This window comes from Chiloscyllium plagiosum, unplaced genomic scaffold (assembly GCF_037043375.1).
Source record: "Chiloscyllium plagiosum isolate Xiang-an unplaced genomic scaffold, Cpla_swu_hap1 HiC_scaffold_41, whole genome shotgun sequence".
Classification (NCBI taxonomy): domain Eukaryota; kingdom Metazoa; phylum Chordata; class Chondrichthyes; order Orectolobiformes; family Hemiscylliidae; genus Chiloscyllium; species Chiloscyllium plagiosum.
The window spans coordinates 4,711,844-4,735,496 of record NW_028270179.1 but is presented as its reverse complement, the minus strand read 5'-3'; positions in this window follow the sequence as shown (position 1 = coordinate 4,735,496).

Sequence of the window (23,653 nt, the reverse complement as noted above, 5' to 3'; positions counted from 1 at the left end):
GTCAGTCGCTTGAGGCGGGAATTGAACCCGAATCTCTGGTGCTGTGAGGCAGCAGTGCCACCGCGCAGTGAGAATAGTTCACAGGTCGCCGCAACATTGAGGGCCTAAGGGCCTGTGCTAAACTGTATTGTTCTACGTTCGATGTTGTACCGCCCAACCCTCGTCAGGCTTCCAGCTCAATTCATCGAAGTAAATTTAATAATAAAAACTTTAGGCGTGAACCTTCATGCACAAAGCCATGTTTACTGTTCCTGATCAAGTCCTTTCATTACAAATGCATGTATTGGAGAAAGAGAGGACTGCAGATACTGGAGATCAGAGCTGAAAAATGTGTTTCTGGAAAAGCGCAGCTGGTCAGGCAGCATCCGAGGAGTAGGAGAATAGAGGTTTCGGGCATAAGCCCAAAATGTCGATTCTTCTACTCCTTGGATGCTGCCGGATTTGCTGCGCTTTTCCGGCAATACATTTTTCAGCAAATGCATGTATATCCTATTTTTGAGAATCTTCTCAATTAACTCACCTACCACAGATAATCTTCGTCGTCTATATTTTCAGCTTTTTTTCCCCATCCTTCTTGAATAAGTGCACAACATGTGCTATCCACTAATCTTCAGCGATGGCTCCTGTGGTTAATGATGATCTGAATTATCAGCCAGGGACCCAGCAAATTCTTCTCTCGTCTCTTGCACTGTTCTTGTCTTTATCTAGTAAGGACTGTGAGATTTATCCATCTTCATACATTGTAGAAAGTCCAACACATTTTCTACTGTGATATGGAATGGCTCTAAGATATCACAACTAACTTCCCCAAAATGTTCAACTCTTCCTGTCTTTCTCCACGGTAAACATAGAGGAGAAACATTCGTTGAGGCCCTCTCCCATCTCCTATGTATCCACACAGACATGTCCAATTTGGTTCTGAAGGGGTCCCATTCTCTCTCTTGCTATATTCTTGCTCTAATATACGTAAGATATCTCTTGGATTGATCCGAAACTGATCCACATGGGCGACCGTGCCCTCCAGCGCATCTTCTCCATTTCACACATCTCCACTCGCAACAAGAATGGAACACCCACCCCACACCCCGTTGTCCTCTTCCATCCAATCAACCTGCGGATGCAGCGCGTCATCCTCCGCCATTTCCGCCACTTACGAACAGACCATACCATCAGGGATATATCTCCCTGCCCACACGTATCTGCATTCCCTCCCTGACCCCCTTGTCAGTTCCGAGCCACCCCCCCACCACCAACACGCCCTCCACTCCCAGCACCTCCCCCTTCAACCGTAAGACGTGTTACCCGTCCCCCACAGTTCTGCCCACGGCTCTAAAGGGTCCGTCACACATCTGACAGAGATGCACCTATACTTTCGCACATGTCATCTACTATGCCGGTCTCTCTAGAAGTGGTGACCTCTACATTCAGGAGACAGGACAGCAAAACGTGGAATTTTCCAGTGAACATCTCGGGAACACACGTATCAAATAACCCCACCACCCTGTGGTCAAACACTTTGAAGCCCCTCCCACTCCGCCAAAGACACACATGTGCTGGGCCTTCTCCACCACCAAACCCTAAACACCTGACACCTGGTGAAAGAACGCCTCATCTTCCACCTGAAAAGTCTCCAACCGTATGTAATCAATGTGGATTTCATCAGCTTTCTCATTTCTCCACTCATCATATTGCCCGAAATCCAACCCTCTAACTCAGCAATGCCCTATCGAAGAACTGCCCTCCCTGGCTCTCTTTCGTCTCACAGAAAAGCTCGACTCTTCTCGACAACTGATCACCTTCACCCCACTGTCATCTATCTTTCGCATTTCTAGCTATCTTCTGCCCAACCCCACAACCCTCGTACTTATCTCGCAGCCCCCTTGGGCCACAAGCCTAATTCCTGTTGAAGAGCTTGTGTTTGAAACATCGATTCCTCTGCTCTTCAGATGCTGCCAAACCAGCAGCGCTCTTCCAGCACCACACTCTTTGACTCACCTCTCAGCAATGGACAAAGTGCAGTCTGCATTTGCTGGAGAGTCCAAGTCGAAAACTAAGCCTCTGGAAAAGCACAAGAGGTCAGGCAGCATCCAAGGAGAACAATTCTTCGCGTCTTAGGCATACGCCTTCATCATAAAGGCATTCGTGTCTTCCCATTATTTTCCATTTCATGATTCAATGGGATTAGGAACGATACTTGTTCAAGAAAGGCAGCACTGTATATAGCAGTGAAATGGAAAGCAGTTTATCAGTTGCTTGAACAGAGCTTATGGAGTAGACAAATGGAGGTGAAGTACAAACATAACGATAGATAAATCCCCCGGTCAATTTCGGGCACAGTGCAGATTTCTAGAGATTACTACAGGAAGCGAGGAAAGAGATTTCTGCGCCTTTCTCAATTATCTTTGTTTCCTCACTAACAACTACAACAGTGCCAGATGTGTGGAGGCGGGTAAATGCCATTTCCTTGTTCAGAAAAAAAGGAATAGGTGTAATCATGAGAATAACAGATGTGTTGGTCCTACGTCAGTCATAGGCAAATTATTGGAGTGAATTCTGAGAGTCAGTATTTATAATTACTTTCAAAACCACAGTTTGATTAGTCATAGTCAGCATGGCTTTGTGAGGGGCAGGTCATGCCTCCCAAAACTTGTTGAATTCTTTGAGGATGTGAAAAAACACATTATTGATGGCAGAGCAGTGGATGTGGTGTACATGGATTTTAGCAAGACGTTTGATAAGGTTTCCGTAGTAGGCTCATTCAGAAAGTAAGGCGGCATGGGATACAGGGAAATCTGGCTGTCTGGATTCAGAATTGGCTGGCCGATAGAAGACAGGGGGTGAAGTAGATTGAAAGTATTCAGCCTGGAGGTCAGTGACCAGTGGTGTCCCACAGGGATCAGTTTTGGGACCTCTACTCCTTGTAAATTTGTTAAGTGACTTGGATGAGGAACTGGAAGTGTGGGTAGTAAGTTTGTCGATGATACGAAGGTTAGTGGAGTTGTGGGTAGTGAAGAGGGCTATTGCAGGTTGTAATGGGAAATTGACTGGATGCAGAACTGGATTGATAAGTGGGAGTTGGGGTTCAACCAGGAAAAGTTTGAAGCGATTTGTTTTGAATGGTCGAATTTGAATGCAGAATACGGGGATAAAGGCAGGATTCTTTGAGGTGTGGAGGAGTGTAGGCATCTTGTGGTCCATGTACATAGATCATTCAGAGTTGCCACTGAAGTTGACAAGGTATTAAGAAGGCCGATGTTGTTTTGGCTTTAATTAGCAGGGGGATTGTGTTTGAAAGCCGCGTTGTTATGCTTCAGTTCTTTTGAACCTTGGTTACATCTCACTTGGAATATTGTGTTCAGTTCTGACGCCTCATTATACGAAAAATGTAGAAGTTTTAGAGAACGTGCAGAGGATAGTTAACAGGATACTGCTTGGACTGGTGGGCATGTCTTATGAAGAAACGTTGAGGGAGCTAGTGCTTTTCACATTGGAGAAAAGAAAGATGAGACATGACTTGAGAGCGTGTATGAGATGTTGAGAGTCATAGATAGACTGTATAGCCAAGACTTTTTTTCCAGGGCATACATGTCTATCAAGAGTGGGCATAACTTTAAGGTGCTTGGAGGAATTTTTAGGGGAGATATCGGATTTGGTTCTTTAAGAGTTGGTGGGTGCGTGGATTGTACTACTGACAGTCCAGTCGAGTCACATGCATTAGAGACATTTAAGCGATTGCTGGATAGGCACATGGAAGGTATTGCAATGAAGGATATGTAGGATAGTCTGAATTTAGGGTAGGACAAAAGGCCGGCACAACATAAAGGCCGAAGTGTCTGCACTGTGCTCTACTGTTCTCTGTTTCAAGTGTCTCCCCATTTGTGGATTCTTATCAATTGGTGAACATGTGTGGGAGTGAGGTGTGTGAGGTCAGGAAGCTGGCGAGGAGTGCTAGGCCGATTCTTCCAGGTATGCAGCACATTATTACACTTAACTCAGTGCCAGGCAAATATCTGCGTGTTTATCTACACTAGACAAAATCCACCAAGTTCCGGTATTAAAGTGATTCTTAGCTTGATGTTTGCTCCTGTTTTCTTCAAATACATTCTGTTGGTTGATCCATGTATTAATATTTGGACATCCAGAGAGATGTGTAATTTTGTTTTTATACTGGTGAATGTCAAGGCGACATTCATTGCATATGGTTAAAAATCACACAACACCAGGTTATAGTCCAACAAGTTTAATTGGAAGCACACTAGCTTTCGGAGCGACGCTCCTTCATCAGGTAATTGTCTGATGAAGGAGAGTCGCACCGAAAGCTAATGTGCTTCCAATTAAACCTGTTGGATTATAACCTGGTGTTGTGTGATTTTTAACATTGTACACCCCACTCCAAAACCAGCATCCCCGAATCAAGACTTCATTGCATATGGTTTTAGAGGATTCACTGTGTGCCTCAATGTGCTGCAGAAGACTGTCAGTTTGTTAATGTCTTCCGTCAGTGTCTAGCTCAGGGTGCCGATGAATAGCGTCTGGGGTGGGGGGGGGGGCGGCAGTCGGATGTTAACACCATAAAATAACTTCTGCGGTGTGATTCCGAACCTCCTGTCCATACATCTGCTCACTGGTCCAAACTCTGACTGAAGAGGAATTTGGAAGACATGGTTGCTGGTCCGACATTGGTATCTAACTTGAACAGCATTTGTTCGGACATTGAGACTGGTAATATAGTCTGTTGGCAAGTTTACCCCTTCCCAAGTTGAACTCCAAATGATTTTTGTGAAGGAATGTTTGAATGACTACCCTGATGCAATTTGGAAACTCTCTGGACAGATTCAGGAGCAGACCAGTGAATCACTCAGTATCACAGACAGCTGTGAAGTTTAATAGAATTGTGTTTGAATTCAGGCCTTCTGGAATCAATTTCTAATGTCGGTCATGTTTGCAAGCGACGAATTTACTGACCGTACAGTAATCAGGTGTTTGACATGTTGTGAATTGGGAAAAAGTTAGATATGAATTATGATCATTCAACTGAACAAGAATTGAAAATAATTAAGTTGATTCTACTTTTATGGAACTAAAGTATAAACACCTGTCAACATTATATGATACAAAAATAAAGGATGCACATTTTATTTGAACCGGAAAACGCGCATGCCTGGTGATCATAGTTATACATTGACTGTTAGAGCATTCAAATGTATATATCATTGCACTGTCGTTTGCAAAGTGGTTGGTCTGGTCACACCACTCTGGATACTGAATTTCCAATGTACCTGGGTCCATGGTAAACAAATGGACCTGAGACTATACAGAAGCGAAGTTCTTACACAGGAAGGAGCAGGCCACTGCACTTTCCCCCACAGATTTCCATGAACATTTTTCAATTCCAGGTGCAAAGTGTGAAACTAGCTTCTTTCAAAAATGAAGTTGCCACAGAGCTGTGTCTCATTCCTCAGTAAAACCTCCAGTCTCACACCAGGGACAAGACTGTGCTGACACTCACCATGAAGTGAAATGGATTGTTTCTGAAACTTTCCAGGCAGCAATGGGTGACATATCCAACATATCCGAAATGCAGTCCTTGGATGTATTCACGAGTTGACAGAAGCCATCTGCCCACTGAGAGGAATACTTTGGTTCTATATCCCCCGAGGAAGGTACATAATCTAACTTCCAGAAACACTAGGGGACGAGGGACAGCTGAAAATGAGGAACTTCAGAAAGTTGGAATAAATGAAGAGCACGTTTTTCAAAATCGAATTAAATTGAAACTTGGTAATTTGCTGCATCTGATTAATACATGCCAGTGTATTGAAGAGGTGACAACAGAGCTGGTGAAAGAATTACTGATTATTTTTCTAAGGCATGTAGGGGTGGAAAATATAACATATGAATTAAAATTAGATAATGGATAGAATGAAGAGAGTAGTGTTTTTCTTTGGACAGAAGGCTTGTGGGGTATTAGAAGGACCAGTGTTTGGGCAATAGCTATTCGCAAGATATAAAAATGATTAATATGGAAACAACAAATGTAATTATTCGCATATATGTTTATTAAATGGTGAGAGGTCAGGAAGTGCTGTTGTGGAAAAGGACCTGGATGTCCTTGGTTATTCGTCACGAACAGAATTCATACGGGATAGTAAGTAATTATAATTATAAATTATGTGTGGTCTTCCATGCAAAATATTTAAATTATCAGTGTAAATATATCTGACTTGATGGTAGTGTTCTGTTGAGACAGTAATATTGCGTAGAGACTGAGTCTGTTTGATAAATAATTAAAGACATGAACGAAGACAGAGCAAAGGAGCTTCACAACATTGAACCTGGCATAATGTTGCCAGGAAGACAGAATGCATTAATTATCTGTTTAATATGTCGTTATGTGCGAGAATAAGAAGTTTAAACTTGATGCTTATGAATGCACACTCATTATGTCTGAAGCAGGCATAAAGTAAGAAATTCCATATTTTCTCTAGGATGCTCGATTCCCGACAGTTTACGTGCTTGTGCAGAGACCTCATGTCAATTGGCGGAGTTCTAAACTCTGAACACATTAATGTGCAGTTACTATGTGACCCTACACTCAACTTTATACTGTTCACAATCCTGTCAGCAGCCTGAATACCTTAATTCTGAACAGTTAGACATTCCTCACTAGCTTCGGGCCTCCAGAGAGAACACGGGTCTGCTGTCTCAGAGGTGCAAGACATAATTGAGAATGGCTTAAAAAAAGGCTTCATTCCACTACCAAATATGTGGCAGATGGAGATCAATGGAGGTAGATGTGACATGGTGCACTTCAGCGTGAATAGAGTACGGCAGCCTACCATATGAAAATGGATTGGCTGTAAAACGTTGATCTGTAAAGGGACTGGTGCTCCTTTTTTTGTTTCCTTCTGTGGAGTCGCTAAGGTCCATTCATGGCAATGAGTTCTGAAACCAGAAGTCAATAGTGGGAATAGCATTGTCATGATGACCAGTGAACATACACGCACCAAGTGAGTAGCTGTAACATTGAAAACGAGCTGATCTCCATGCACACCAGTCTCTGAAAGCAATATTGCAGGAACAGAAAGTAGTTTGGAACATAAATGGTCTGTTGACCCTCATCGTAACGGGACTTGAGTACAGGAGTAAGTAGCTGTACAGGGCCTGGGTGAGCCCCCATGTCGAACATTGTGCAGTATAGTATGCAGTTTTCCTCTCCTTAGTTAATGAAGGAAAAACCTGACGTTGAGTGAGTGCAGCGAAGGATGACCTTTCTGACCTCTAGGAGGACAAGCTTGTTGTGGGAGCAAAGTTTGGGACATGGGGTTTAGGCAAATGAGTGGGGATCTCAGTGAAATATATATATGTTTGTCAGGGCGAGAGGGATTGGAAGCAGGAATGATAATACCCCTGAATGGGAAGTAAAAAACACGGGGTGACAGTATTAAGTACAGGCAGGCCGCTCAGCATTGAGATGACAATAAATGTCTGCACTCAGTGACTGGTGAACCTCGGCAATTCTCGCCCACATAAGGCGAGAGAGAGAGCAGGGTATCGGTGTGGAAATAATGGTTCAGCTGTCATTGTATTGCTTTGGATAGAAACTTCAACGGACACAACGGCCCACTACAGTTCCTATTTTTTTCCCAAGGTCAGTCAGATTAAGGGATATGTACATTGTTGATGAAAAGTATATTCAGGAGATGTTCGGCCATGAACGAGAATGGGGAAGACCCAATGTGTTGAACGGCCTACACCTTTCCTGATGTTTCTGTACAGTCTGTGGGAAAGCTCTGTCAACATTGTCCCAAGTTCTCAAACACCAGGAAGGAGGTCTCTGCAGAGTCGACAAGAATGTGATTCCCATTCCCTTTTCCAAAACAGAGGCGAGTGACGTGTGTTCTTTTCGGTTTTATCCTTCCAGTCCTCGGAGCTGTTTGATACAATTAAGGGTCTTGCATGGCCGTTTCGGAGACCATTGAAGATTTTATTACTTATCTGTGAGTCTGGAGTCACTTCTAGGCCAGGGCAGGAAAGCACTGGAGATTTGATTCCTGACAGTACTTTGGGGAAACAAATTTACTTTTTATGAACGACGTTGGCTTCAGGGTCACTATTACTGACACCAGACTTTATATCTCGATCTTTTATTAATTGTTTTTAAATTCCACCAGCTGCCAGAGCATGAACCAGGTCTGGATTAGTAATCAAGTGGCATGCACACAACAGCGCCATCTCCACATGGCGACCTATCGGAAACCACAATGAGCAGGTTATTTCTGTGTTGCTTGACAGCTCTGTCAAAAACAAGTTCCACCAATTTGATAGTTCTGAGGGTATGGTAAGTGGTCAGATTGTAATTATTCTCCTCTTATGGGACTGGACATAGCTGAGTAGTTTTCTACATTGTCAAGGAGATGTCAGCGTTGGAGCTGGAATGAAACAACTTCCCCAGGGACACGGCTTGGTGTGCATCACAAGTCTTCAGTCCTATTGCAAGAATGGTGTCACGGCCCATTGTATTTGTCGTATTTACTGTTTTCTGCTGTTTCTTCATGTCAAGTGAAGCGAATCAAATTGATATTTTTTGGAATGTAACCTGCCAAGTGTCGTAGCTTTAACGAGTTGCCATCCGTTGTGGGTACACATAGTTCTGACCCAGGTATGCTCACCCACACTCGTCACTGAACCACAGATTGGCTTGATGGTCGTGGTAGACTGAGAGATTATCCCTTGCAGAAAAGTTATAGATTGTGGTTGAATACAATTCTACTTCTTCCCTGCTGTGTCTACAGCATCACATCCATATCAGAAATTATCTGTTAAAGAAAGGTCAGAGAGTTAGATTGTTGAAGGCATTTACAGAGTATATTTGACCTGGAAGTAAATTGGAGGCAGTGAAGAATTAGTGATGAAAGAGGTGTTATAGAGTCTGAAACTCTCAGAGGCATGCAATATGCAAACAGATCGTTCGGCCAAATCGCCCATCCTCATCGGGTTTACTCAGCTGAACTTGTTCTACATTGCTGCATTACGCACATGTCTCTCCAAAACTTTCCGATTCATGCACCCATCCAATCGTCTTTGAAATGCTGCAATTGTACTCACCACGACCACTAACCGTTCGCTACATATAAACAGAACCCTCTGTGAGAAACAACTGCCCCTTACTTCCCTTTCAAATGTCTTCCGTCTCACCTTAAACCTATACTCTCTGGTTTTGGAAACCGCCACCTTGGGAAAAAGACCTTGGATATTCATCGTATCCATGCCCATCGTGATTTTATAAACGTCTATTAGGTCATCCCTTAACCTCCTACGCAAATGGAGCAAAATCCCAGCCTATCCTTATGTCTCAAAACTTCAAGATTCCGTGGCATTATTTTAAATATTTTATACTCTTTCCAGTTCATAACATCCTTCCCATAGAAGGGTAACATGAACTGTACTCAATACTCCCAAAGTAGATTTATCATTCTCTTGTACACCAATAACATGATGTCCCAATTCCTATACTCAATGCTCTGAACGATGAAGGTAAGAATTTCTAACCCCTTATTCACAGCCCTATCTACCTGCTGGTCCACTTTCAAGCAACTTTCTTACTCCACACCAGGTGTCTCTGCTCGACAACACTGCCTACAGCCCTACAATTAACTATTAAATTCTGCCCTCATTTATCTGCATGAAGCTCCATCTGCCATTACATGGCCCACTGATCCAGTTGATCAAGATCTCATTGTCAATTGAAATGACCCTCTCACCTTCCACTATAACACAAATTTTGGTTTTGTCTACAAACGTACTATCCATGGTACCTATATTCTCATCCAAATCATTTATAAAGATAACAAACAGCAGATGCTGTGGCACACCGCTGGTCACAGGTTATCAGTTAGGACCACAAATCTCTCCAACCACACTCTATCGCCTGTTGCCAAGCTAACTTTTGAATCGAATTGGCTAGCTCTCCCTGATCCCCTGTGATCTAACCTTATTAACCAGACTACCATGCAGAACCGTCTTGGCCTCACTAACGTCCACGTTGACAACGTATGCTGCTTTCCCTTTATCGACGTTCTTGGTCACGTCTTGAAAAGTTTCAAACAAGTTTGTGAGACACATTTTATCATACACAAAGCCGTGATAACTCCAAAATCAGTACTTGCCGTTACAATTGCATGTAAATCCTGCTTCTGAGAATCTGTTCCATATAATTACGCGCCCTTGCCATCAAACTCACCGCGCTGTAATTCCCTGCCTTTTCCTTACTACCGTTTTCAAATTAATATTACAGCATTATCTGTCTTCGAGCCCTTCATCACGTCACCCGTGGTTCTCAATGATACAAATAAAATCTGAACTAACTGCAAATGCTTCATCGGAAATAAGACAAAAATTATCTGGTAAATTTCAATTGGTCTGGCAACATCTGTGCAGAGAATACAGAGATAATGTTTCGGGGCCAGGGACCCTTCATCACAACTCTGAGGATAATACGAATATCTCCGCTAGGGGCTCCACAATGTCTTCCCCAGCTTCCCACAATGACTTGGGATATGCTTCAACAGGTCCTGGGTATTAATTTACGGTTATGCATTTGAAAAACTTCACCACTTCCTCTTCTGTAATTTGGTCTCGCTTCAAAACATCACTGCATGGATTTATTTACCTGAGTTGCCTCACTTCCAGCTTTTTCTCCACAGTAAATATTGATGCGGGATATGTTTGTGTATGATCTCACTCATAGAACAGGAGCAGGCTGTAAGGCAGAGGAGTCTGGGAGTTTCAGTCCTTATGAGGTGTGAGTACCCAGCATGGCCAAGCGTTTATGGACTGTGTTGTTGAACTGGTCACTGTCTTTCTATATTTCCACTGTTAAATGAAGGGCTGCAATGTTTTGCATTTTAACTCTGGTGTTTTTATTTTTCCACTTTTCACTAAGATTCTGTAGCTGGAGGGGTTTACCTCTTTATGTAAGATTGTGTCACATGTCGTGACTTGTAAACTCTTCACTGTTCTCATCTGAGTACATGTGACAATAAACGTAATAAACCTAATTCATCTCCTGTGGAAACAGACATAGATTGCAGTTTGATTTTTAAGCAGCCCTATTCCCTCCTTAGTTTGTCTTTTGCGCTTAATATACTTGCAGGATTTTTTCCCCATTCCCTTTAACCTTATCAGCCAAAGCGATCACATGTTCCCTGTTTGCCCTTCTGATTTCCGCCATAAATGTACTCTAACACCCTGGACGCTCAAGGGATTCCTTTGATCCTCGCTTCCTACAACGGACATATGTCTCCTTCTTTTTCATTGACCAAAGCACAATATCTCCTGTCATGTGGTATTCCCTATTCCTGCCAACATTCCTTTTCACACTAACAGGAACACGTTGTCCCTGGACTTTAATTATCTCGCTTTTGAAAGATGCCTACTTCCAGACGTCCTTCAAACTCAAACAGTTTTTCTGTGATTATCTTTTGTATTTTCCTGCGTAATGCCATCAACATTGCCCATAATTATAAAGTTAATTTGTGGACAAGGTTTAGCCTTTTCCGGAACTATTGTCAAACTAAGGGAATGACAATCACTCGTTCCAAAATGATATGAGTGTAACCGCTCAATCACATACACTGTCTTATTTTCCAAGAGGAAATAAAGTTGAGTCCCAGTCGTCAACCAAGCACATCAAACTACCACGTGTATACTGAGAGCAATGGGGCCCTGGGAACATCGGTGAGCAGACCATCATGGAGATGAAGCAACACTTCCGATGTCTGAAAGTGTCAGAATGAACTTTCTGGTACACACTGTATCAATGACACCTGTAATCTCTCCCTGTTTATGTAGTATACAACGTTTCATTTTGCCTGAAACATTCAGAGATTCATGGTTACCCACGTAATATTCCAGCTTTCAAATTGCTTATTCAATTAGAGATTCTCTCCCTCCTCTTGATAACTTCAGTTCCTGTCTCGCTTAGTGTCATTTCAAATTTAGTTCGAGCACGTTTGTTGCATTTACTGAAACCATGATATCGTTTGCAAATTGGTGAGGCCCCAGCACGGATCAATGTGTCACTGTAGTTGTTAATTTGTGTTACCTGATAAAGACGGATTTAAACCAAATTTAACTCTGCACCTGTCTTACTAATCAGTCCACTACGTATTTGTTTGTGGCTGTTTTGAATGGATGAATGTTACCTTCCATTTCCTGTGTAACAGTCATGAGAGATTAAAAGATCTGCTCACGTTGCTGAGAAACTGCCTCGAATTGCTGAATGGCCTTATTCTATCCCAGCTTAATACTCTTGATGTGCTGAATAACTTGCTTCAGTATAGGTATAATTGTGAATGGTGCTGAATATTTTGGAACCATCAGTGAACAGCCCATTTCTGACTTTATCATGGACGGAAGGCCGTTGATGATGCAGCTGTCGACAGCCCATAGTGCCTCAAGGATGCTCACATTACATTTTCTCGATATATTCGAGGTATGTCCTACTTCACAGGAGGTAGTGCCACATAATACAGTGGACGGTATCTTCAATATGAGACTGAGACGTCCCCGCGCTCAGGACTGTGTGCTTCCCGATCCTACAGATACAGTTAGGGACACATCCATTTGTGACATGTAGTTTGTGAGAATGATTCCTTATTTTTGATTTCCGCATCACTTCACAAAGTCGGGCTAATGTATATTTCTCGCCTCGCCTTGCTCAGTCTTTGGTGGACCTGCAGAGACACTCTTGATGCTGGACCTTTTAGTCCCACACTCAGAGTACGTTTTGTGTCCTTGTTGCCTCAGTGCTTCATCTGATTGTTGCCTACGTCATGGGGAACTGAGTTTTCAACCCGGCGTGATGAGGAGGGAAATAGATGCACATTATCAGGAGATTTTCTTGACCAACTTGGACCTGTTACCATGAGGTTTTCCGGATTCTAAAATCAATGTTGTGTAATTCCAGGGTAACTCCTTTCCTAAATGTATTCCACGGTGACTGTGTGTCGAGGTATACCCGGGGTGGTAATGGGGCTTCATGAAATATTATCCATCAGGTCTCATTCTGTGTGGATGACGATGGAACAGCAAAGCAGGTCAGGCGGCATCCGAGGAGCAGCAGAATTGACGTTTCTGGCATAAACCCTTAATCAGGATTAGTGCTTGCGGGTCGTGGTGTTAGTGTATAAATGGGAGGGAGTGGCGTTGAGGAGAAGGTAGATGTGAATACGCTAGACGATGAATGTGGGAGATTTGGTGATAGGTCGGAGAGGAGGATGGAGCAAATTGATGGGAAAGGTGATCGACAAGTTAGGAAGGCGGTGCTGATTTGGAGGGTTGGACCTAGGATAAATCCAGGGGAGGTGAAATGAGGAATCTGTTGAAATCCACATTGAACGCATGTGGTTGCAGGGTTCCATGGCAGTTATTCCTCCAGGCTTCGTGTGGTTAGGGATTGGTGATTTGAGGAGGCCCAGGACCTCAATGTAATTGATGGAGTGGGAGGGAGACTTAAAGTGTTCAGCCACGGGGCGAAGGAGTTAGTTAGTGCGGGTGTCCAAGAGATTTTCTCTGGAAGGATCCAGAAGATGGCATCCTGTCGCCCGGATGTTCAGGAAACCACTTTGGGTGCAACTTACACAGTGAATGCGATTTGCTGAAGTTCAGGTAAATTTCTGTCCGATGTGGAAGGCTCCATTGTGGCCTTGGAAAGAGGTGAGGGGAGAGGTGATGGCGCAGGATTTGCACTTCCTGCATTGGCAGGGGAAGGTATCGGGAATGGAGTGTGGGCTGGTGGATTGGCGTGGATCTGACAAGAGAGCCATGGAGGGAATGTTGTCCAGGGAACACTGATAGCTGCACGGAGAAAATATATATCTGGCAGTGGGGTTTGTAGGTGGCGGAAGTCGCTGAGTATGAGGTGAAGTATCTGATGGTTGGTTAGTTGGAAGGTGTAGACTGCGGGTCTCCGACCTTATTTCGTTGGGAGCGGCGGTGTTCAAGTGGGGAGGTATGAGAAATGGAGGAGACACGCTGGATGGCATCGTCGACCACGTGGGAAAAGTATTTGTGGTCAAAGAAGAATGAGTCAATTTGAGATTATATAACGTGGAATTAGTCAACCTGGAAGCATGTGAGGAGGAGGCAGGGGACTTGGGAATAAGGAATGGCGTTTTTACAGGAGACAGTATGGAAGGAGAAGTAGTATAGGTAGCTTTGGGAATCGGTGGGATTGCAGTAGATGTCCATGGTTAGTCAGTCACCAGAGATGAAGATGGAGACGTCCATGAAGGGGAGTGAGGTGAGTGAGAAGATCCAAGTGACCTTAAGGTCAGGGTGGAATGTGTTTACGAAGTTGAAGAACTGTTCATCCTCCTCTTGGGATCATGAGGTGGCACCGATTTAGTCATTGTTGCAGCAGAGGAAAAGGTGAGTAATCGTGACGGTATGGCCACTGAAAATTTCATGGAATGTTCTCTCCCCAACATTTATAAATGACATTGCTGGAAAATTCTGTACCCCACATTCTATAACCGATATTCCCAGGAACATTCTGCATCCAACCTTCCATACCTTACATGACCCATAACATTCTCGAACCGACCATCCATAACTGAAATGCTTTTGAACATACTGTACCCAACATTTTATAATACACATCCCCAGATCATTCTGTACCGTATATTCTATAGTAGAAAAGTGTGGTGCTGGAAAAGGGCAGCAGGCCAGGCAGCATCCGAGGAGCAGGAGAATCGACGTTTCGGGCATAAGTCTAAAGAAGGGCCCGAAATGTCGATTCCCCTGCTCCTCGGATGCTGCCTGGCCTGTTGCACTTTTCCAGCACCATACTTTTCCACTCTGGTTTCCAGAATCTGCAGTCCTCACTTTCTCCCCGTACATTCTATAACCAACATTCTCTGGACCATTCCATCTCTGACATCATTTGTGAACGGCCAAACGTCAGTGAATTGAACAAAAGATAAGTCCCAAAGGGAAGAGATCCCGTTCCAGAGAGAAGGAGACTCTGTTCCAAAGTCATCTCAGACAGTTAAAGATGTGAATACATTTTCATTGCATTTCCATTTTTTCACTTGGTTCAAATACAGTTTCGACTGAAAGACAGAAATTTCCAACCTCCGTTTGTCTTCAAGGAACTGAGAGAGAATCCTTGACGACAGCACTATTTTTCAACCTCTGTATTGACATCTCGAACTAGTGACTTGGGTTTGCTTTGGAGTGATCGAGTGTATCGGAATTTTCTGGAAACCACCTGTTCTTATGGATGTGCCTCTGTGTGTTTGGGGAGGGAGGGTTTCATGTGTTCTATGACAAATTTTTGTCCATAATACAAACCTTCCCATTTGTTATTTCAACTCCAATTATTTTAGTTAATCACTGAATGCAGTGACACATTTGAAAAATCTCACTGACTCTTCAATCAAACTGGTGACTTTGCCTCCAGGCAGATGGATAATATATTTCTTTTCCTTCCTCACAGTTAACATAGTGACGATCTATGTCTTGTTATATAAAGATTGTGGATTGTCTCCATGTGTCAGACGTTACTTGGGGTCTATGGCAGCGGCGGATCTACTGGTTATTATCCTCGACTTGACATTGAGACACATTCCCATTGCTTATCGGACAAAGTTTTATTTCCTGTACTACATCCCTGTGTGTAATGTCCACGCTGTCTTGCTTTATGCAGCCACTGACTGTTCTGTCTGGTTCACCGTCACTTTCACCTTTGATCGGTTTGTGGCCATTTGCTGCCAAAAGCTGAAAAGTAAATATTCCCGTGAGAAAACGGCGGCTGTGATTCTGGGAGCAGTGGCTGTGCTGAGCTGCTCAAAGAACATTTTCTGGTATTTTTTGCTCACCGCTCGGTATCGGCTGGGAAATGACCCCTGGTTTTGTGTTGCAACAGATGGCGCTTATTCCTCCCGTTTCTGGGTCACAACTGAGTTCCTCCACCAAATTCTAACTCCGGCTCTCCCATTTCTCCTGATTCTGCTGCTCAATGTGTTTACGGTCCGCCACATTTTATTCACCAGCAGAGCCCGCAGGAGACTCCGGCTCACACCAATGGGGACGCCCAGTCTGACACTGAAATGAAAAACCGAAAGATTTCCATCATTTTACTGTTTGTGATCTCGGCCAATTTCATCCTGTTCTGGTCAACGTTAATGATGTATTCTATATGGAACCGAATGTATTGGATTTTGGATACGCCTGTGATTCCCCATCCTTTCGTTCAGGAATTGGGCTTCATGCTGCAGCTCCTCAGTTGCTGCACAAACACCGCAATTTATGTCGTGACCCAGACTAAGTTCAGACAGCAGCTGAAGAATGTGCTGAAATATCCCTTCACCGAAATTAACCAATCAAGTAAATTCACTCATTAATCAATCCATCCGGGATTTTCAGCAATGGAGCAGCCTACTCTTATTGTAACAGACTGAGGGTAGCGTTGGTTTCTGCATCCTTATCCCACGGGTGGGGGTGGGTGGTGAGTGTGGTTAAAGGGACACGGGGACTTACTTCAATGTTTCTCACAACTCAGTGGCCAGTGGGAAAAGGCACCATCGCACTGACTGTATCAATTACTTCAGTTTTGGAAACAATAAAAATGTTCATTAAATGTGACGAGCAGCACAGTCAATAATGTTCTTGTTTGTCTTTGTGTTGAAGAAGCTGAGCTGGAGAGAGACAGACTCAGCTCCAAGTCCTGGTTCTCAGGGAAGCAGAGAGAACTGAAACATGAGCTCAGGAGTTGGGTGTAACTCCCTCTGTCCTTGCTTTCACCTCGAGGTTGCCCCCATTCCTACCTGGCCTTCGGCAAAGTTCATTTCTCGACTGCGTTTCCTCCACCTCCATTCAATCGCATCCTTCTCTTTCTCACTCACTTCAAACGCTCACTCACTCCTCCCCCTCATCCCTTCTCTTGAACGTTTTCCCCATTTCCTCTTCCCAACTTTCGCCTCCTCATTTCTCTCTCGCTCTTTCTCCTCAATCCCTCTCTTCCTCTGCTCTTCTCCTTTTCGGTATCTCTTGCCCCAACTCACTCTGTCTCTTACCTCGTCGCTCCAACTACCTAAACTCTTCTCACCCTCCCTCTATTTCTCTCACTCTCCTGCAACCTCTGTCTACATCCCGCCTTTCCAATTCTCCTCCATTTTCTCCCTCCTCCCAAACCCCATATCCCTCTAACCTCTGTACCACCACCCAACACGGCCGGACCCACTCCTCCCCGCTCTCTGGAGCAGAGGGAGAGGGAAGGACCAGCGAGAGAGTGTGTGTTAGATAGAGAGGGAGGAAGCGAGATTCTGTCAGATGGAAAGGGAGGGAGATAGAGAGTAGGAGAAAGAGAGAAAGGGAGCGGGTTAGAGAGAGAGAGAGAGAGAGAGAGAGAGAGAGAGATGCAGAGGGCTGAGAGAATTGGAGGCGGTGGAGTGACATAGTGGGAATGGGTAAAGTGAGAGAGGGAGAAGGCGGTAGAGAGAGGGGGTAGACAGAGAGAATGGGAGCAGGGAAGATTGAGAAAACGATAGAGTAAGGGAGTAGGGAGACATAGAGGGAGTGGGATAGAGAGAGAAAGAGAGAGTGTTGGTGTGGTAGAGAGATGGGAAGGCGTAGATCGAGACAGAGTGCGAGGAGGGAGGAGAGAGCGTGTGGGAGGGAGGCAGATAGAAAGACTGGGATGCAGGAAGAGGGGTAGGGAGGGGTAGAGAGGCAATAGGTTACTTAGGTAGAGTTGGAGGGGCGTAGAGAGAATGTAGGAGGGATTTAGAGAGAGTGGAAAGGTGGAGAGAGAGAGATTAGGAGGTGTGGAGAGACTGGGGGTAGAGAGAGGCAGATAGTGGGAAGGGTAGCGAGAGAATTGGAGGAGGGAAGAGAGAATGGGACGGGGTAGAGAAAGAGAGATAGTGAGAATGGGAAATATTTCAGTGGCGAGAGAGTCGGGGGAAAAGGCAGAGAGAGGATATAGACTGTGAGAGGGGATAGAGAGAGGGAAGTTTTAGAGAGCGAGAGTAGGAGGTGGCAAAGAGAGTGGGTGGGGGTACAGCGATTGAGAGTGAGAGGGGGTAGAGAGAGATTGGTAGGGAAGAGAGAGGGTGGGAGCGTGTAGAAAGAGGGTGGAAGTGGGGAGAGAGAGTGAAGTATACAGAGTGAGAGTTGGAGTGGGGAAACAATGAGAGAGAGAGAGTGGGGAGAGAAACAGAGGGAGAGCAGAGGTAGATTGGCAGGAGGGCAGAGGTAGTGGGACGGGTACAGCAAGAGAGGAGAGGAGAGTGGGAGATATTTGCAGCGAGAGAAGGAAGGGTAAAGAGAGTGGGGTAGAGAGAGAGCGTAGGAAGAGATTGGGATGGTGTAGGGAGAGAGAGTGGGAGGTCGTAGAGAGAGAGTATGTGAGTGGGTTAGAGATACAGAAAGTGGGGAGGTAAAGAGTAAAATAGGGACGGGGAGGGTGGAGGAGAGAGACAGAGAGAGAGGTGTATTAGAAAGAGAGGATGAGACAGAGTGGGACAAGAGTGTATCACATTTTAACGGGGATTCCTAGGATGCCTATCAATATTTACAGAAGGGTTCTTGGAAGTGTGCCAATATTCACAGGTGTGTTCTGACGAGCGTGTCGGTGTATACAGGGTCTTCGGGTGAGCGCTTTGGTACTTACAGGGGAATCCTGGAGAGTGTCAGTGATTACGGGGTGTCCGGGGAGCGCAATGGCATGTAAGCGCTGCCTCCCAGGGAGTGTGCTGGTATTTACAGGACGTTTCTGAGAAGAATATAAGCATGTGCAGGGGTTCCCAGGGAGTGTGTCTTCTCGCGAGTGTGTCAGTTTTTACGGGGTGGGGGGCTATGGTCTGGTAGAGTATCGGCATTAGCAAGGGACTGGCAGGTAGTGCGTTATTACTTACAGGGGTTTCCGAGGAGACTGTCGGTATTTATAGGTGGATCCTGTGTGGAATATAAGTATTTACAGTGGGACTGAGGGGGACACCATCGAAATGTATGTGGGTGGTCCAGGGGAGTGTAGCGGTATTTTCAGTGTGTTCCTAGGGAGATTGTCGGTAGTTCCATGGTGGTCATTGTGCACACGGAATTTCCTGCGATGTTTTGAGCATTTACAGGGGGCCCTGGTAAGTGTGAAGTATTTACAGTGGAGTTCCCGTGCAATGTGACGGTATTTACAGTTGTGTCGGGGGAGCATGTCAGTATTTAGAGGGGATCCCAGTGTGTGTCAATATTGGGCGGCACGGTGGCTCAGTGGTTAGCACTGCTGCCTCATAGCACCAGGATCCTTTCTTTTGATTCGTGCCTGTCTGTGTGGAGTTTGCACATTCTCCCTGTGTCTGCGTGTGTGTCCTCCGGGTGCTCCGGTTTCCTCCCACAATGCCAAGATGTGCAGCTCAGGTGAATTGGCCAGTCTGAAGTGCCCACAGAGTTAGATGCGTTAGTCAGGGGTAAATATCGGGTAGGGGAATGGGTTTGGTGGGTTTCTAATTGGAGGAGCGGTGTGGACCTGTTGAGCTGAAAGACCTGTTTCCACACTGTGGAGAATCTAATCTCATGTTTACAGGGGAGTGCTGTGGAGTGTGTGGGTATTTGCAGGGATGTCCCAGGGAGAGTGTCTACATTATCAGCGAGCGTCCCAGAGAGTGTGTCATTATTAACAGGAGGATACCAGGGAGTGTGTCAATATTTACAGGGAGGTCCCAGGGAGAGTGTTGGGAAACACAGGGTATCCTAGGGAGTGTATTGGTATTTACCAGGAGGTGCTTGGGAATGAGTCAGCATTTCAAGGGCGGTTCCATGCAGTGTGTTTGCATTTATCGTGGGGTCCTGAGAACATAGTCGGCATTTATAGCGGGGTTCCGGAAGGTGTGCCAGTATTTCAAGTGGGTCCTGGGAAATGTTAACATGGGTCGGTGTTAACATGGGGGCCCCGGGAAGCGTGTCAGTATTGACAGGTTGGTTCCGGGGACTGTGTTGATATTTACAGGGGGGGTGACCCTGGGGCTGAGTCGGCATTTACAGCGGTTGTGTCCTGGGAGTGTCGATATTTAAAAAGGATCCCCGGGTAGAGTGTCTGTATTTACAGAGGGGCTCTCAGGCAGTTTGTCATTATTTGCAGGGGCGTCCGGGGGATGTGCCAGGATTCACTGATTTGTCCCGGCAAGTGTGTCGGTATTTAGAAGAGGTATCCCTGGGGTTGAGTCAGTATTTACAGGGGTTACGTCCTGAGATAGTGTTGCTATTTACAGAGGGGTCCCGGGGAGAGTGCCTGCATTTATTGGGCAGGGAGGGGGTCCCAGGCAGTGTATTGTTATTTCCAGGGGGATCTTGGGGAGTTTGCCAGGATTCATAGGAGGCTCCTCGGAAGTGTGTCAGTATTTACAGGTGGTTTCCTGGGGAGTGTGTCAGTATATACAGGACAAAACCTAGGGACAGTGTCAGTACTTACAGGGGGTCCCAGTGAGGATGTCCTTATTTGCATGTGCGTTGACATTTACATGGGGCATCGCAGAGAGAGTGTCTGTATTTACATACAGCATCCCGGGTGGTGTGCTGTGATTTGCAGGGGGATACCAGGGAGTATGTCTGTATTGACAGGTATTTCCCAAGGTGAGTATTGGTAATTATGGGAGGGTCCCGTGGAGCGTGTCAGTAACTACAGGGCTTGGCTCCAGGGAGTGCGTTGGTATTTAAAGGGGCAATGGGGGGGGGGGGGGGTGTCACCATTTACAGTGTGGTCCTGTGGAGCGTGTCAGTGTTTACAGGGGTGTCCTGCGGAGTATGTCAATATTTACACCGTGCTCCCATGGACTGTGCCGGTATTTACAGGAGGTCTCCCGGGGAGTATTTCAGTATTTCCAGGGCCCTCCACGGGAATGTATCATTATTTACAGGGGACCCCCAGCGAGTGTGTCAGTCTATACAGGGTGATGCCGGGGAGTGAGTCGGTATTCACAGTGGACACTTGTGCTGTGTGTTAGTATTTACAGTGGGTTCCTGAATAGAGTATCAGAACTTATAAGGATGTCCCCACGAGTGCATCAGTATTTACGGGGGTGTCCCTGTGGATTTTGTTGGCATATACAAGGGTGAGTCCGTGGCGTGTGCCAGTAGTTACAGGTGGGGTCATAGCGAGATCGTCTGTATTTACAGGGGGTGTCCCAGGTGAGTGTGTCAGTATTCATAGGATAGTAACAGGAAGTGTGTTACAACTTACTGGTATCTTCTCGGTGAGTGTGTCAGTATTTGCAGAGGATTCAGAGGAGAGTATCGGAATTAATAGGGGTTCTTGTGGAATATGGCAATATTTAGGTCGGCAAGATGGCTCAGTGATCAGCCACTGCCACCTCACAGGGCCAGTGACACAGGTTCGAATCCTGACTGTCTGTGTAGTTTCTACATTCTCTCCGTGCCTGAGTAGGTTTCCTCCGGGTGCGCCAGTTCCCTCCCACCGTACAAACATGTGTAGGATTGGTGGATTGGCCAAATTAAATTGCCTGCAGTTTTAGGCGCATTAGTCAGAGGGAAATGGATCTTGCTGCTGAGTGCGGAGTTGATGGGCAGAAGGGTCTGTTTCCACACTGTCGGGGAATCTAATCTTTATAGAGGGGTTCGGGGACAGTGTCTGTATTTACAGACGTGGTCTCAGGGAGGGTGCCATTACTTCCTGGGGGTTGGTCCCAGGGAGTGTGTCAGTATTTGCAGGGTGTTAAAGGGGTATGTGTCAGTATCTATTGGGATGTGGCGGGGAAAGTGTCGGTATTTTCAGGTGGTCCTGGGGAAATGTGCCAGTGTTTACGGGGGTCGCGTGGAGTGTATTGATATTTACAGTTGGGTCGTGTGGAGTGTTTCAGTATTTAGTCTGAGTTCCAGGGCGTAGGTCAATATTTACAAGGGGGTGTGCAGGGGAGGATGCCGCTGCTTGCAGGGGCGATCCCCGGGAATGTGTCATTATTTACGGGAAATGTGTCAGTCTTTGTTGGTTGGGGGTGGGGGGGAGGTAACAGGACAGTGTGACAACATTTACAAGGGTGTGCTGAAGAATGTGTCAGCATTTACAGGGCTCATGGGGGGAGAGAGTTCATTTTTATAGGGGATGCCATGGAGTGTGTCAAGAATTACAGAGGTGGTCAGAGGGAGTGTGTATGTATTTGCAGAGAGTTACTGGGATAAATGGCAGTATGTACAGTGGTGTCCCGGTGGAAAGTGTCGGTATTTACAGGGTGGTCATGTTGAGTGTGTCAGATGTTCTTGACCAGGCTGCTGCACTTCCGGATTGGGGTCTTGGGGACTGTGTCAGTATTAACAGAATGATTTCCAGATATTGTGTCAGTATTTACAGGGGTGTGTGGGGGAAGTGTCAGTATTTACAGGAGGGATCCGGGTTGTGTGTCAATGTTTATTGGTGTGTCTCATGATGTATGTCAGTATTGACAGGGCAGTCCGACGGAGAAATTCGGTTTGTAGCGGGAGTGGGGTCAGTATTTACGGGGGTTCTGGGCAGTACTTGAGTATTTACAGGGGGTATACAGGGGAGTGTGTAGTTATTTACAGGCAGTTTCCGGGAAGTGTGTCATTATGGACTGGGTCGTCTTTCGGGGTGTGTGCCAATATTTACAGAGGGTTTCGAGGGCACTGTGATGGCATTTAAAGGTGTGCGCCGAGGAGTGTGTCAGGAGTTACAGGAGGGTTCCCCGGGTTTTTCGGGTTTTCACAGGGCGTGCTGTCCTGCGCTGTGTGTCAGTGTTCAGTGGGAAATTGTCAGGCAGCAGTCCGTATTTTTGGGTTTTCCAGGGAATGTATCCATGTTCCTGGGCAGTGTGACAGTATTTAGAGGGGTTCACCGGGGCCTGTGTCAGCATTTACAAGAATGTACCCCGGCGCATTTTCAGTATTTACGGGGGGGGGGGGGGGGTAATGGAGGAGTCTCCCAGGATGCGTTAGTATTCAGACGTGAATTCCCGTGCAGTGTTCTGCAGTTATTCGGGGAACAGGGGATATGTGAGTATTTTCAGTGGAGTTCTTGAGCAGTGTGACAGCATTAAAAGAGGTGTACTAGGGAATGTGTCAGCATTTAATGTGGTCCTGGGCTGTGTGTCAGCATTTCCAGTGGGTTACCGGAGAGACAGTTGGTATTTATAGGGGAGGGCACATGGAGATTGTAAGGATTTACAAGGGTGTCCCGGTGGAAAGTGTCAGTATTTACTGGGTGGTCTTGTGGATTGTGCCAGTTTTTGCAGTGGGGATCCCGGGGAGCATGTCAGTGTTAATATGGGGCTCCCTTGGTGTGTTTCAGTATTTACAGGTGGTTTGTGGGGAGTGAGTCAGTAATTACAGGGTGGGTCACAAGGACTGTGTCGGTGTTGCGAGACTGTACCTGGGAGTATGTAGTTATTCCAGGGATGAGTGCCAGGGATCGTGTTAGTATTTAAAGGGTAGTCCAAGGGAGTGTTTTGGTATTAATAGGCGAGTGCAGGGAAACGTGTCAGTTTTTACAGGGAAGTGTTGGGCATTCTGTCAGTATTTAAAAATGTGTTGCTGGAAAAGCGCAGCAGGTCAGGCAGCATCAAAGGAAAAGGAGAATCAACATTTCAGGCATATGCCCTTCTTCAGGAATCCTGAAGAAGGCCCG